We start from the raw sequence: 17,331 nt of genomic DNA on the forward strand, positions 1-17,331 counted from the left end.
CTGTCACAGGTCCTGCCCCCTTTCCTTCCCCTCCCCTGAGCCTGCCGTGCCCTCGCTCCTCCCTCTCCCCCGGAGCCTCCTGTATGCCACGAAACAGCTGATCGGGAGGAAGAGGAGGAAGGAGAAGGTGCTGATTGGCAGGGCTGCTGGTGGGTGGGAGACGCTGGGGGGCTGCTGACATATTACTGTGGCTCTTTGGCAATGTACATTGGTAAATTCTGGCTCCTTCTCAGGTTGAGGTTGGCCACCCCTGGGCTATTGGGTAAAATTATATGGCCTGTGGTATGCAAGAGGTCAGAAAAGATTATCATAATGGTTCCTTCTGGCCCTAAAATGCATCGGTGAATCCTGGCACCATTGAAGTCAATGATTTTTGCCACTGACTTCAATGGGGCCAGGATTTCATGCTATGAATCTAGGAAACTCCTTTAAGACATCATACATAGGTGTCACAAGAGGGAAATGACCGAAGACAATGGAGTTGCATAGGTGTAACCAACAGCAGAATTTGGCCTCCAGTACTTTTATTTACTGGTGACAGTTGGGAAATAACCTAAACTTTGTCTAAGCACTTAGGCTGAGTGGGCAGGGCTGATAATTAAAATCCTCCCACAACCACAACCCACCAGTTTATAGATGGGAAAACTGGATTCAGAAAATTGTGATGGTCACAGTCACACACCATCAGAACCAGGATTAGAACTCAAACTGATTTAATTTGCTTCTATTTGTGTCCAAAAATAGCTTCCAATAGCTGAAATTTGAAACCACATTAGAGTATGAGGCTATTCAGATGACTACTTAGATTGTAAGTTATTTGGGGCAGGGACTTTCTGTTTTGCTTTGTGTTTGTACAGCACCTAGTACAATAGGGTCCTGGTCCATGACTGAGGCTCCTAGGCACTAACACAATACAAATAAATTCCCAAATGACAGTACCCTTTATAGTTTCTTCCCTTACTATACATTCTTCACAGAAGCAGAGATTATAAAATGTAACCCTCACCAGTTTTCCCTAACACACAGGAATATGAAAACTGATCCTATATTTATTAACACAATCCCTTCCCTTTTCATCATTCAGTGCTTGAATATTCCAATTGATCTGTGGCAACTGAAAATTAAAATCCTTGGTTATTACTGAAGTTGCTAATGACACATCCTCCAGCATCTCTGAAAATGCTTCATTACCCTTATCTGGAGGTAAATATTTTCTATAAAGACACTTCAATGCCTTAGGTACTTCAATCTAAACTGATTGAACACTTCTGTCATTTTAAAATCTTCGCTATCTGCCGCTTGACGTTTATCACTTCACTGCAAAGTTTCCCGAACCTCAGCAACAGTTGGCTTGGATTCGATTTGCATCATATAAAATAAAACAAAACAAACCACCCCTTCCTATCCAGTCCAAATGCTTCAGAAAGTCAAAGCTTGCTGAATTCTGAGACATCAGACACCAACTGTACCATCCACAAGAAAAGAGAAAAGATTCTATTAAAAGTGATACTTTTCTTATGGGAAATTGTCAATTACAATGTATGCTTTTTCGTAGTTTCTGCTTTGAAACGGCGGTACAGTAGGCCAATGCACACTAGGAAATTTTAGTGCATGAAGCAAGGTCCACACGGACATGTGCATTGCATGCTAGTGCACTGTAGATTTACATTCCAGCTTGCCACACACTAACTGCACGTCTAGATAAGCCCTTAGCTCAAAAGAAAGTCCAATCACACTGAATATTTGTGTAAAAAGCTGCCCTCTCCCAATTGGAAAGCCACATATAGGATGAAATTCACCCCTCTGTAAAGAGCTCCACATAAGACATATGCACCACTTAAGTCCTCAAAAAAACGTCTTACACGATGGTGCATGGGCCTCTGCTTGGCCTTCTGCTCCCAGTGAACAGGGTGCATGTTAGGCTTTCAAATGCCACTTAGACGCCACTTAAGCCTACAGAGCATCTTGTCAGGACCCATAATGTGGGGGGTGTTACTTAGTGGTCAGAGCCTAGAATAGAGAGTCAGGGTTAGAAGCCACACCAGGGATCACAGCTGGAGTCACAGTTAGAAATCATGCCCAGGGTAAAGCTAGGGGTCAGTAAATGGAGTCAGGGCCAGGAAGCAGAAACCAGGAACAAGGGGTTTTAACAGGAATAAGGAGCAGGAACCAGGGGACGAGGCAGAAACTTGGTCTCCGGGGTCTGGCCAGCACCAAGCCTAGCAAATAGTTACTCAGACAAAAGGTGTGGCAGGAACAAGAAGCTTTACACTAGGAGGTATCCAATTAGCTGTCTACTGCTAGTCAGCTGATCCCGCTGTGCCAGTGAGTGCATCCTCTGTTTGCGGGGCGTCAGCTGCAGTTTCTTTGTCTAGCCTTGCAGGGCAGTGGCAGGGCGCAGAGGGTAAGGCTCTCACTGGGCCAGCTTTGGGGACTTGCGACACAGGACACTGCTACCAAATCAGGCCCAGTCTTGAAAGTGAGGTTGACTACACTCTCTGGTGGTGGGAGCATCCCAAAGTGGTGGCCAAAGCAGTCTCTAGGTTGCAAGGTTTTGTCACAACGCTCTTTTCCCAAGCACAGAAAAAGTACTCGGACCTTCCCAAACGCATTATGATAGGGAAGGGGATGGTGGGCATGGAAAATGCTTCTCTTGACAAAAATGAGTGCATTTTCATGCTGTGTAAAGCTCAGTCTGTGAATTTCTCTTGCTTTCTGGGTCATCTCCGGTTTAAACGAAGCATCTCCTACTCAGTATTAAATATTTAGTACTGTCATCTCCATTTTCTAAATCCTCAGCCAAAAAAAAAGCATTACCATGGAACATGTTTATAGTGGTTTTGGACTTTCACTTCCATTCACTGCATTTCAGCTCCACTTATAGGCACCGACTGAGCAGTCCACACCTATTCAACAATGACCTTTAGCACATGTTTAATTTTGGGCAGGTTGGAATCCCATTGACTACAATGGGATTTAAGCATAATGTTTAAAATTAAGGTGGAGATGACAGCGTAGTCTCAAAAAGATTACAGATTACTCTGCATGGACTCGTGTATGGCATCATGGAATAAAACAGATGGGGGTTTGCTTTTATAGTCAGAGTCAATGAACACTAGCTGGCCAGTTTCACGCAGGCCAAAGTAAGTCTTGAGGAGAAACTTAAACGTGGAGAGGGTAGAAGCCTAAGGATCAATTTAGGAAAAGTGTTCCTTATGCAGAGGGTGGCATGGAAGAAGCATGAAAACATTTGTGGGAGAAGCCGACAGGGTAACAAGGCTAGAAGCATTGAGGGGTCAAGGGATGCAGTGATAAAACACAAGGTCAGCTAAGTGGGAGAACTGAGCTTTGGAAGGCTCTGAAAGACAGCACAAGAAGCTTGAACTGGATGTTATGGAGAAGGGGGAGCCAGTGGAAGGATTCAAAGGGGAAGGCAGATCTTAGGAGTAGAGTTTTGAATAGACAGAAGACAAGCGATATGGGTGTCAAGGAGCCAGACAGGAGGAGGTTGAAGTAGTCAAATCAGTAGATGATGAGGGATCAAAACAGACAGACAGAAAAGTTGCTATCTTGGAGATGGCGTGGGGGAAGAAGTGGTAGGACTTGCATACAGCCTGGATGTTAAAAGGTGAGAGTGAGGGAGGATCAAAGGTTACAGGCTTAGGTAACAGGGAAAGAGGTGGCATTTCATCCAGCAACAGAGAATGTCCATGTAACTTCTTCTGCAGAGGCTAGTGACTGGAGGAGAGTAGGAATTGCATAAATCAGACAAAATTGCCACTATATCAGGCATTGAACAGGAAAGACTAAATTTTACCTTCATTTCACGCATGGAATTCCCACTAATATCAAAAGGATACAGTCCTGATCTGGGTTACAGCAAGTTTACACCATATAATTCTATTTTCCATTGAGCCACTGTTGATACATACCTGTGTGAGATCAGGACCCAGGTCAAAGACAATAAAGAAGTTGTTCCTGAAGATGTTGCTCCTGAGGGCTCAGAAAAGCTGCAAAGAGATATAGATGTGACAGGTTTGGTCACAGAGACCCCCTTGAGGTCCCCCCCTTGAGACTGTCACCTGACGTGCTGAAATTACCTCTGAACCTGTTTTCCCTGCCAGCTTGGGACTCCAGAACCCTGTCTTGTTGAGCCAGACATGTCCCCCTGCTGCAGCACAGACCCAGGGTCTGGGCCACACCCTCAAAGCTGCAGACTAAACTGAAAACAGCTCAGCAGGTTTACCTGTCTCCAGCACCCAGACACCCAGGTCCCAATGGGATCCAAACCCCAACTAAATCCGGTTTACTCTGTATAAAACTTGTACAGGGTAAACTCATAAATTGTCTGTCCTCTATAACACTGATAGAGAGATATACACAGCTATTTGCGCCCCCAGGTATTAATCACTTACTCTGGGTTAATTAATAAACAAAAGTGATTTTATTAAGTATAAAAAGTAGGATTTAAGTGGTTTCAAGTAATAACAGACAGAACAAAGTAAGTCACCAAGCAAAATACAGCAAAAACACGCACGTCTAAGCCTAATACATTAAGAAACTGATTACAGGTAACATCTCACCCTCAGACATGTTCCAATAAACTTCTACCCTTAGAACCAATAAACTTCTACCCTTAGAACCAACTTCCCACCCCTCGTATACCCACGAGAGCATGGCTGACAACAGTCTAGGAGATTCGAGGAAAATGTAGTTCTCAGAAAGTCTGGAAGGTTCCATAAGATTCTACAAAGCTTCAGAGCATTCTAGGAGTGAAAAATGAATCCACATATGGAATACCTGAAACATTTCATTTCAAACATTCTATTTTCCCTTTTGTTGCTAACAACAAAAACAGCACCCCAAGCCTGGCATCCCGGCAAGCCTGGCATCCCAAGCAGCCGCCTCGGTTGCCTGCCCCTAAATCAGACCCTGCAGAAGTGGTGCTACATTCAGACCTTTGCACCAAAAAGGAGATGACCTTGGTCTGCTCTTTTTACAAAGTAGCAGAAGGAGCAGATGTGTATAATCCATATTTATTGAAGAATAGTCTGAACTGTTGATGCCAACTTACAGCAGCGTGTAAACAGCCCTGAAGAAGTAACTTCTGGTGAAGCTCTTAAGAGGGTAGTTGTTTAGAAAGCAACCAGAGTCCCTATTAACAGTCTGGTCAGTCGGCTCGCTCTACATCTGCTCAGACTTCTGGATACATCTAGTTCAGGTGTTAAGGCTCTGAGTGTGCCTGAATATAATTATTAACGTAGTCACTCCCATATTAAGATCACCTCATTAGCATAGTCACTCAGATTTGTTCCCTGTTCTTACAGATCTCAGTTAATGTCTCCTGGCCGGAAAAAAAATCTTCACGAGGACATTTAGAGAAGTAAAATAAAGCTCTCATGAAAGTGCAGACCCACCGAGAATATGACACTGTCTCATTCTCGTACTTCATGCACCGATGGGTTCACACTATCTGGAATGATCCTAGTCTGGGCTGAATAAGGGAAAAGGCAAGTTCACCTATAGCATGGAATACCGATAGACAGTATCTGTGGGATGTTGGGAAATGTTATGGTAATGGAGGAAGGTGTTCAAGGGTTTGAAAAGAAAGATAGCAGCATATTTTGGGGCCATTTTGTGACACTGCAAAGCAATTTTTTACTGAGCCAAATTCTGCTGTCACTTAAATGAGGGTAGAATTTAGCATGCTCTGACTCTTCCTCTCATTTTCAAGGTCTCAGTGAGAGAGACCAAACACCCTGTTTTCTTGATGCATGCAGTTTTGCAAGTCGGTTAAACAAGATGTGGGCCTGGATCCAACAGAGCACTTCAGCAAGTGGGCTTAAAGTTAAATAAATGCTTAAGTGCTTTGCTCAATTCTTGGGGCACATTGGGCAAAGAGGTGGTTCTTGCAACTGTTTCTGAAAGAGGCCAGGCTCATGCTTAATGGCATTTCCAGTAGCACAGACTGGCTACCAAGAAAGCTCATCTAATGACTTAAGTAAGGGATTCTAATGACTTAAGTAAGGGATCCTACAATGGAAGAATAACTTTCAAATCAGTTTTATGCCCTTTTACTCTTAGTTTTTGGGACATAAACCCACAACGGCCTAATTATTTAAACAGGTTTTACAGAGCCTCATTGAGATGTTTTATTATAAGGGTAGCCTTGCCTCAAAATGATGGGCCTGATTCTCCTCTCACTTCAATTAGAATCAGGATCAAATCCATTGAAGTCAATGGAGTTACACCGGTGTAAAACTGGCATGAGGAAAATCTGGCCAATGCAGTTCTGCTGCCAGTGAATCTTGATGACAAAAGCTTTTTCCATATGTAAGGTCTTAGAACATAACATGAGAATGGCCATATCGGGTTAGACCAAAGGTCCATCTAGCCCAGAATCTTGTCTTCCGACAGTGGACAGTGCCAGGTGCCCCAGAGGGAATGAACAGAACACGTAATCAGCAAGTGATTTATCCCCTGTCGCCCATTCTCAACTTCTGGCAAACAGAGGCTAGGGATAATACTTTAACTATGTGAATGAAATGTACCTCAAATCTTTTGAAATTCCGTTCTCCATTATTTTTGTTTTCCTTCATGACCCATTCTAAGAGAAGTGTCAGGAATTTGGGTCTTGGGTCAAATATAGATGAAAGCTCGTAACTATTCATTTTGGGACATACAGTGTCATGCATTTGCACTTGGTAGTTTAAGATCACAGAGCTTTAAACCATATTAACAATGAGATTTAAATAGTCTCATAGACTTTAAGGCCAGAAGGGACCATCATGATCATCCAGTCTGACCTCCTGCACATTGCAGGCCACAGAACCTCACCCACCCACTCCTGTAATAGAACCTTAACTTCTGGCTGAGTTACTGAAGTCCTCAAATCATGATTTAAAGACTTCAAGCTACAGAGACTCCACCATTTACACTAGTTTAACCTGCAAGTGACCCATGCCACAGGCTGCAGAGGAAGGCGAAAACTCCCCAGGTCTCTGCCAATCTGACCCAGAGGAAAATTTCTTCCCAACCCCAAATATGCTGATATTTAGATCCTCAGCATGTGGACAAGGCCCACCACCTCCCTGTCTAGTGTTCCAGTCACTTCTTTCAATTTTTTTGCTATTGTTCACCTACTGACATGTAACACTAATCAGCCTTCATCAGATCCTTTGCTGACCCTAAACTAGATTTAAAAAAAACAACAGCTCTTTACGAGCAATACAGCACTTACATTTTAATTAAGCACATGTAAATGAAAATCTAGAAGATAAAAATAAATCAAGTCTCCTTATCTGTAGATTTCTATATGCAGACTATCCAAAGGATCAAGGGATAATTAAAGGGTCGGTCCTTTTTGAGTCTCTGGGAGAAATAAATCTCTTCATTCCCTGCTCTGGGAAATAACACAAATTTAGCAAGCTCTATTTTAAGCGTACATCTTAGAGACACCAGGCAAACCAATCCTATTGGCATGGATTTTCACTGGTGTAAGTGATTAAACTTTAACCTGGAATTTAGTAAACCATTTATTTGATATATGAAAAATCACAGAATCCAGCTCGCTCTCCCTGAGTTGGGCTGGCTCTGGAAGGTGAACAGGTGTGAAAAGGTGTAAAAAATGTACTTTAGTCACTAAAGTGAGGAGATGTGCCTCTGAACACACATGGGGAGCAGCAGGTCTGTTTGGTAACAAGATGCTATTTTTACATAGTCACTTGTCAGAACAGAATCATGCTTTAAAAATCTAGAAAAACTCAAGTATTACAAAATTATGAAATCAATTAGAGATATTAACTCACATCCAATACCATGCCTAGGTCATAAGAAAATTGTCCTCAGAGCAATGAGTTTATTAACTGACAGAAAACTCTGTGCCATGATTTGTAATTTCAAACGTATTACACATTGTAGAACGTTTGGAATGATGTGAAGATTTCGGTATTTTCGATCAGCAGTTCTTCAATGGTTGAATCACAGGTTTTAAAGGGTAAAGAGACAGTGCAAAATATCCCCATCTGTGAATTAAGAGTTGCATGCATTCCTGACTGTATGAGAGGATGGGCAGTTATAAGAATCTGAAATAAAACAGGCAGCCTACTACAAAAGCCACTCGATTTACCTTTCCGAAGGAAGCTCAGTTAGAAAATTTACCTTTCAATCATGTTTAGCAAAGCAAGAATGGGATTCTATTATACCAAGATTTAAGGCCCAAACCCAGGCAGTGATAATTAGCCAAAAGGTTAATCCCTGGATGAGGTCATTCAAAGATAGGGTAGTTGGACTACTGGCTTTTATCAGAAGTTGAAACTGTATACCGACTAGACAGTGCATGGGAGATTAAACAAGTATAATCAAACGAGTCAAAGAAGTTACATAGGCAGCTGAGATACTGCAGTATAGAGAGGTCAGTTTGCTGAGATAATACAGATTTCCTTTTAAATAAAAAACCCCTCAAAGATTTGGGATTAGATTTTGCTTCTTATCACAAATATATCTCGTGATTCTCTGTCCATTGATCACTACTGATTCTGTGTGACTACCCTGATGTTATTGTCAAATTTAAAAGTGAACAAAGAATTCTTTTTTTAATATTTTGCAGTATAAAATTTTTATTTTTTATTTTTAAAAAGAGATTTTGAAACAACATATAGAACTGCATTGGGGCAAATAATGAATACTCATGAGGCAGGAATACAAACGGGTCAAAACACATAGGTATATGCATTGGGCCAAACAGTTAATATATGCAGAATTGTGTTGTTTTTATTAGTGCACAGAGTGGCATTAATTTCACATTTAACATAAATCAGAGTGGGGAAAAAAGTGTTCCCTCTTTCAGATCACCAGAAAACAAATCAATAGTTATTTATACGGCTTTCTGCCAGCTGATCCCTTAAACCAACAAATACTCAAGGTAGGACATTATAGTACTACATATAGAGAGCACCATATTCTGTTTGAGGAAGCTGCATGCTTTACAGTTGCTGTAAAACTTGCAATTTTGGTTTTTTAATTACCTTATAGACTGTTAGGTTTTATAAATCCCCAAAAGCAAACATCCCAGTTAAGACTTTACGTACCTCTAACCATTAAGAATCATAAATGCAACAAATATGAAGTGCTTCATGTCAAGAAGAAATAAAAACAAAATGTTTACACCCTTTATAATAGAAACTGGTTGCTGGATTATTACAGAGAACAGTCTGGGTTGGTATAACACTAATAGTAAATATCAAAACACTCTAACCTGTTTTGTCTTTCATGTGTGGCTCTCTAAGCTTTTCAAAAACCTTGACTAATTACGCTTTGAAGAACACTTGTGAAGTATTGTAATTCATTTTACAGATGGGCAAACTGAGGCACAAAGTAGTTAAGTGGCTTGACCAAAATCAAACACTGATTTAGTGGCAGAGGGAGAAAAAGAACCTGAGAGTCCTAAATCCCACACCTCTGCTAACCAGCAGACTATACTCCTTCCCCCACGGGGCAAAATAGGTGGCATGGCAAAAGGGAGAAAGTCAAATCCAATTTTTATTAAGAGACTCCACTGCAAACTCTTTAAAAAGAGCTTGTCTTTTTAATGGAGTTTCTTTAGTCAGTATCTCTCCACTGATTGAAAAGAAAAGCTATCTTTCCCTAATCACATTGTAATTTTTCATGTAGCAAACACATATTCCTGTAGAGCAGTAACCAACCAAAGCTTTCCCTTTGTTTATACCCTTCTGCTTGCTGTTAGGGTAAGTGGAGCCTGGCTGAGTACATTTCATTATCCAAAGCCTTGTTCTGATTGACTGATGGTGCATGGCTGTAACATTACCAGGAAAACTCTAACACCCAATGGTGTATAATGGGGACGTCATCACAAAAAATACAAATCGCCATCCCTAGGTCCATTATTTTATATCATTTGAAAGGAAATAGGATGGAGACCTTTCTTGTATGTTTCTCATAATATCATTTTAACCCATTTTCCAGCATTTTCTGTTTTATTAAACTACTATGCCCCTGACATTCAAGAAATTGAACCAGGAACCTTAATGCAGGGACAATAACTCTATTTATACAGTGCCGAGCACAAATGGGCCCTGACGTTGCTAAGGCCTCTAGATGCTATTGCAATATATATTCCTGGGGGTATTCTGCTACAAAAAAATAAAAATTATGCACCCAAACATTTAAAATTCTGCAAATTTTATTTGTCAAAATAACACTACATAATAATGGCAGTTTCATTTATTTTGATAATTTATTTGAAAATACCTTTCAGCAAGTATGTCTGTAACAATACAGACACACACTAAAATTCCCCCAGGAATAGAGAGTTAAAGAAACCACCATGACAACCCAGTTCCTGTTTCCTCTGCCCCCCCCCATCTTCTCCCCCCACCCTAATTCCAGCCAGGGGGGCCAGACACCCACAACCCCTCCCTGCGAGAGCCGAGCTGCAGGTACCCCCTCGGCCCAGATACCTGCGGCCCCTCCCGCCCCAGAGCCCAGCTGCGGGGCTCCCGCTTGCCCAGATACCCGCATCCCCACCCCGCCAGAACTCAGCTATGCCCTGCCCCCCCCCCCCCCCAGCCCAGACCCTCTCCTCCCTGAGCCCAGGGATCCAGAGAGAGAAACAGCCTGATGCTCGGTCCCACGCTTGCACAGAGTTTCCTGTGCGCTGCTCTCTCCTTCCCTCAGGGCATGCGGGGAACTGCAGCTGACAGGAACCCTCTAGCTCCCTCCCCTTCTCCCGGGAGGTGTCTTCTGTGTGTGAGCTGGGCTCTGCCAGATTCAGTGGCCCCTAGTAGCAGCCAGGAACACTGCAGCCCATTTCTGTGGGGGAAAGGAAATTCTGCATGCACATTAATTTCTGCAAAATTCTGCATTGTGCAGTGGCGCAGAATTCCCCTGGGAGTAAATATAGCTGTTATATAAGAACAACAATGGGGCTTAAAACAAGTTGAAAAGGGCCAGAAAAGGCAGCTGCAGAGATAAGTTGCAAATATGCTTGAAAAAGGATCCCACAAAAATGTCCCCTTATTAGCCTGTGCTGTATTGGGGCAGAGATGTGGGCCTGAGGAATCGATTTCTTTTCCCATTTAAACACAAAGGGTGATAGCCTGACTCCACTGATGTCAGTGAAGCCCGAGTTTCACCCAAACACTGTCTCAAAAGCAGAACTGAGAAGTGAGGCAACACCACCTGGAAAACAACCCAAAACAACCGCCTATTCAGGGCACTTTGCTGGAAATGGCTACCACCACCAAACAGCACCATCGCATACGTGAAGAACAAGAGCACATGTTGCAAGGGAAATCCAGGCAACATGGTCCAGTGGGACATCTTTTTTTAAAAACACCAACTACCTGACATTCGATGCATTCATAGGCAAAACACTGGCTCTTCAGAATCAGTGTGAAGCCCCCTTTGGCAGGGAAAATCTAGTCATGTCCAGAAATGGGGTGATTCCACTGGAAGTGGGGAGATCACCCAATCTTCCCTTCCTTCTGATGGTGGAGTATTAGAAAGAGGCTCTTGCAAGTCTTCCCTCCCTACCTCCTCACCCCAGAGCTCTCTCCAGCACATCATGAGAGGGCTGGACTTCTAGGAATAGAGGTAGAAAAGGGAAAAAAGCACTTTAAAACTACCACTCATCTTTCACACAAGCCTTTCCTTGCTGCCTCCCCCTTCTCATCCGCCCCCTAAATTTGCCCTTTTCAATCAAGAAACTCAATTCAGAGCCTTAATACAGCTCCTAGTTCAGCTTCCCACATAAGACTACACTTAAGAGCCCAACAGATTGTCTAGTGGGGGGCCTGGGCTGGAAAGCACCAGTTTGTCTTTTGAAGTAAAGTGCTAGCAAGCAGGACTTCAAACAGAAATGGCTCTTCCCCACGCATCTCGGCTGCAGCACTGAGGGGAATTGACAGGAGAGCTCTATAGGGTCTCCTTACTGGAAGATGAACTGCAGGTTACATCTAGTCTCATTCCAAGTTTAGTTTCTTGTTTGAAAAGGGCAGGTTTAGGTGGATGAGTGTGGGGAGAAAGGAACAGACAGGAATGGAGGGAGAGGACTTGGTTTGCGTGTCCCAGTTTTTCGTTGCCTTTTCCCTCCTTCTCCAACTTTATTCCACAAGCCCAGCTGCCCTTTCTAGCCATGATGGTGCAAGACAAACAGGCAAGGCTGGAGTCAAAGGGTGGGACGGTGCAGGGCTCTTTATGGGGAGACGTTTCTATCAACCCCTTAAGGAACCTCATGTAATTTATGGGCTGAGGTTCACAAGTGCGGCAAACCCCAAATCCATGCCTGCCTTGAATGGGTTCAGTGCAAATGTTTTGCACAGCTCTACCATGAACTGATCAACTAAATCTGGGTGCCAGTTATGGATTCCCACAAACAAAGCACAGATGTATTTCTATAGCAAGATCCATTTTATTTCAGATTAAAGAAAACAACAATGATAAAAGAAAGAAAGAACAAATATGAAATCAACTGGAGAGAGACAGAGACTTACTCTGTAACACTGTATATCTGAAATTAAATACAAAATGGCAGCTGCTTTATAGCAGACTTTGCAGTAGGCACTGACAAGGACAGGGTAGAAAGGAGACACTCCTCTATGTTTAAAGGAGCAGTAAACAGAAAACAGAATGACACCACTTTTCATTTGCATAACTCCATAAATCAAAGTATCCAGCTGGAACACCAATGATGACAAAATTAAAATTTTACTTGCAGGCCCACTGAGCTCTCTATTGGGCATACAATAGTTTATTACTAAATGCCACCTGTCAAAAATTTTACACACAATTGCCCCTTTTCCACAGGCCAGATGAATACATCTTTTTGAAAATGTAACCCTAAAATGAAGAGCCTGTGGGTTACAGAAAAGATTTTTTTTAAAAGCACATTGGAGACATGGGTTTTGTACTGTACCTTCAACTTCCTTCCTATCGCTCCAGAAGTTTCTGTACAATAGCTGAGATATATGCATCTTAAGTTTGAACACACTGTCAGATCATACCTTGTTCCAGAAGGGTGAAATTCACCCCAAAACTGCATTGGCTTGTAAGGCCCCAATTCAGGAAACAAAATACTTGAGCACATGCTTAACTTTAAGCAAGTGACTTGCCCCAATGAATTCAATGGGCCTATTCACATGCTTAAAATGAAGCATGGGTTTAAGTAATTTGCTGAGTCAGAAAGGAGGAGCTAAAGTAAGATGGAGGGGTCCATGCAGCCTTTTTGGGAGGTATTTCATCTTAAATTGGCACAGAGGGACAGCTAATATTTAAAATGGTTTTGATAAATCACTCATTTTCACTGCAGACAGCCCGGACACACAGCTCTAATTTTAACCCATGGAGCCTCAGAAACAGCATTTACTGTTCTTAACAAAACAAGATTCATTTACAGCAAGTCATACCAGCCAATATCTTTTTTACACTCAGTTATTTTATTTTAAATCATTCTGATTTCACTGCAAATGGGCTGGGGAAGGAATTTCCTGAGGCAACAGAAGCTCACTGGAAGCAGGCAAGCACAGCTGGCTGAACCTGCCACCCATTGCTTGCACACCACCCTTAGGAGTGGTATACAGGGTCCCTCTGTGCTTATCCCTCATCCCTTTTTGTTATTCCTGTGCTCCTGCAACACTGCTGATGCAAATTCTCCCAATATTGAGAAACATCTGATAATTGCATTGCAACGTATAGTGGAAAACTAAGAATCATGTTATCAGGATTTTATTAGTGTTCTGCCACTGACATCCAATTGATTGCTTTGGCCAGGAACACACAAGTATCAAGTTGACATCAAATACACCTGTAGTCTGTCCTAGAGCTATAGATTTGAGAATACCAGAAACATTTAACTGCCATCAACAAGCTTAATTTATAGGATATCAGAGTGGGGGAAAATAGTTAGCAGAGGAAACCAACCTTCTTTTATGGTAAAATTACTTTATTTTCTTAATTCAAAGAGGCACCATCAATTTGAAAGTCACATTTCAGCCTGAACATTGTCTACCTTCTATAATTCCAAGCAACACATAAAATGGCTCTAACTGAAAAGGTAGCAAAAATCAGCATTTTAACATGCCTCCCCCCATTTGTTCACTTGACAGCACTCCATGCATTGTCAAAATCACTGTTCTCTTGAATGGCCAGTTATTTAGAATCTAATCCTGCAACTTTCTCTACACACATGCAGAGACTAACCTGAACAGATACATTAGCAGGATCAGGACCCGAGTCGGTTTCTCCCTTGCATCCACAAGGAAACAGAAAAACTTTTATAAAGGACATTTCTTTTAATTGAACAACAACTGGTTATTTAACAGAAGCTTAAAATTAGTTATTTAAAAGAACACAGATTTTTTTTAAAAAAATTCTATTTATAAGAACATGTTGGCAGTGTCCCTTTAAAAAATAAATTTCCGATGAAGCACTCACTGATGTTAAAGGGAAGTACTTGCTCCTCTCTCAATGTACCCCTACCTAAATCTAGTCTAAATTTATATTTTTATACTGTATCATCATGGTACCCTATAAGCATGTGCGTGGGGAAAGAAGGGGGGAAACAAAACATTCTCTCCTCTTTCTCTCCCAGCCCCCCTCCAAACACTACAGGCATAGTACCAATAGAATTGCTGTGGATTCACATCAGGATAAATGAGAGCCTACCCCTTAAAAGGGTATGGGCCTAATGCTCATGCCAGGTGTGTGACTCCTCTGAAGTTAGTAGAGTCACATCAGTGCAAATGAGAAGACTTAATACTTTTATCTGGACATGCGGAAAGCTGAGCGTGTAAAACCCTGCAGACGGAGAGGAGAAGCTAGCTTCTCGCATAGCCTTTAACTTCTAACAGAGCCTTGTGGTCCGTAATATTTAAAATGTTTCTACTAAGACATCAACGAATGTCAGTTTTTAATGGTCTTTTGAAGTCAGCCACTAGCAAATGGTGCTGAGGTACTGCCAGAATATCGACACCCTTTGGCTTTTCAAAGCCAGTCAGATTTAAGGATTCCTTCTAGACTTTTATCCTAGGAAATATATATCTAAAGCATCAGGAGGTTACTAGCACTGTATGGAAACAGGAGCTGTATCCCCAAAGGAACATTAGACAGATAGAAAGTGAGATCACCAGTTAGCTGTATACATGAGAACTGCCAACTAACATCTCACTTACTGTTGGCACAATATTCAAAGTATGAAGAAAAATACAAGAGGATGAAGTGTTATAAGGCTGAAGCGCATTCTGAGGGGAGTAGAGATGAAAGGTGGAGAACGCTTATAATGCTCCAAGACAAGCCAGGGTAGCTGGGTTTGGGAGCAGATCACAGGGGGAAGCTGGAAAACCAAGGGAACCTTTTTACTTCCTGAAAGGCAGGCTGGAGCTGGGGAGCAGAGGGGGCGGTGAAGAGGGGGGAAAGCTGGGAAGAGGCTGTATTTGCAGCACTGGTCTGAAGGAGCAGAACACAGGGGATACGGGAGAGCAAGGGGGACTCCTGTAATGCTGCAGAGCAGAGAAAATATGGGAGAGCAGGGAGCTCACTCAAGGCTGCAGAGTTCTGCTTTAAGTTGGGGTTGGGGTGCTGGGGCGGGCAGGCAGAGGGGACAGCAAGGATACTCAGTCTAGCCCAGGGAAGCGGGGAGAGTGGAGCAGAGCGGGGGGGGGGGGGGGCGTCGCTGAAGCAGGAGGGGACACCGCACAGCCGGTCTCAGCAGCCCTTGCCGTGAGCTGCTCATCACACTTGCCTTCCTTCAGGTTTATTCACCCCTTTCAATCTTTCCTTTCCGCCCTCCCCCACGATGAACTGGTAAGAAACTTCAGTCGCTGCTGGGTAAGATGGCCGCACAGCACCCTCTACTTTCCTCCTGCCACCTTTGGGTTAACCCGGCTGCTGCCCCCCCCCCCGCTACATGCCCCCCAACTTACCCCGGCGCGGACCTCCTGCAACCCCAACAACTACAGCACCGGGAGCGCTGGCCACACTCAGCGGGCGCAGGGCGCGGGCACCCCCCGGGCAGGGATGCGATGGTTCCGGGAGCCCCCTTCCCCTCCTCTCCGAGGCCACGTGTATGCAGCCTGGGCAGGAGCGTCTTAAAGAGGCAAAGCACCTTAGAGCTGGGACGCTCCTCTAATATTTCAGCACGGGCCCGATTCTCCATCACCCCCCACACACACACACCCCGCGCGCCTTGTCTGCTCAGTCACCCGACTGCACAAGGGCGAACCAGGCCCAGCGCCTCCGGGCTAAAAGATGCACTCTCAGATCTACCCGGGGTAGGGGGACCAGGCAGCAAGTGTGAAAAATCCGAACCCCCCCCCCCCCGGGGGATAGGTGCCCATATAAGGCAAAATCCCAAATACTGGGACTGTCCCTATAAAATCGAGACAGCTGGTCGCCCTCATGTGGGGTCAGATGAAGGAAGCAGAACAATGTTCAGGAGAGGAGGAAAGCCGTGAGATCTGGGACAAAGCCCTCATTCTCTTCTAACTAACCCCAGGGTAATTCTTCCAGTTCCTCCTGATTTACAGTAGTGTAAGCGAGAGAGGAATCAGGCCTAAGTGCCTCCAATTCCTGTTGGGAAAAGGGCTTGTGAAGATCCCGAAGATCCCATGTGGCATATTCTCAGTATACCAGCGAATGAGGGAAATATGGTACATCGGGTTTCATGGGCTTACTACTAAATACAATAAACCCTGTGTTTGGGACTTAAATACCCCACTCGCAATGTGCCAAATGTGTAGTTTAAGGTGTTGTGGGAGCCCTTTATTCCACCACCAAATGGAGGTGAAGGCTGGGATGATTTTCTGCTTCTGATAAAGGCATTCACCCTCTGTCTGGATACTGCTTGGTCTCCCCTGCTAGAGATAATTTATCCCTGGGTTTCATAGAAATACCACTAAACAGCAGAATGTTGGGTTTTTCAGTGGACTATATGGAACCAGAGAACAGGTGCTTTGCAAACATTTCCTGGGGAAGAAGATCCCTAACACTCCCCCACACACGCTCACTTCAAGATGGACACTGCATATCTACTTACTCAGTACATATTGCAGGAACAAAGTATAGTTTTCCCTCAACAAAACACACTTAACATAAGATTGTTTGTCCAGTTATTCTGCTTGCCTTCTTAATGCCCATTATGAGAGAATCTTTTTATTTAGAGCAGGGGTGGGCAAACTATGGCCCGGGGGCCGCATCCAGCCCTCAGAAGTTTTAATCTGGCCCTCAAGCTCCCGCTGGGGAGCAGGGTCAGGAGTTGGCCCTGCTCCATGCGTGCTGTGTCTCCACACGGCTCCCAGAAGCAAGGGCATGTCCCCG

General features: G+C 43.6%; 1 protein-coding gene across 14 annotated transcripts in view; it reads right to left on the bottom strand.

The window, feature by feature from the left end:
* TSPAN11 (tetraspanin 11) overlaps nucleotides 1-16,064 on the bottom strand; it is a 219,821-nt gene extending 203,757 nt beyond the window's left edge. For 12 of the 14 annotated variants that reach the window (XM_073314502.1, XM_073314456.1, XM_073314474.1 and 9 more), the window contains exons 1-2: nucleotides 15,939-16,064; nucleotides 3,933-4,010 (exon numbers count right to left, since the gene is read on the bottom strand). The gene's annotated coding sequence lies outside the window, so the exon portion shown is untranslated. Of the gene's footprint in view, nucleotides 1-1,862; nucleotides 1,903-3,932; nucleotides 4,011-15,938 lie in introns of those variants that run through there. The other 2 variants (XM_073314376.1, XM_073314385.1) reach the window with 2 other exon arrangements.
* Between the last annotated feature and the right edge of the window lie 1,267 nt (nucleotides 16,065-17,331).

This window comes from Lepidochelys kempii, chromosome 1 (assembly GCF_965140265.1).
Source record: "Lepidochelys kempii isolate rLepKem1 chromosome 1, rLepKem1.hap2, whole genome shotgun sequence".
Lineage (NCBI taxonomy): Eukaryota > Metazoa > Chordata > Testudines > Cheloniidae > Lepidochelys > Lepidochelys kempii.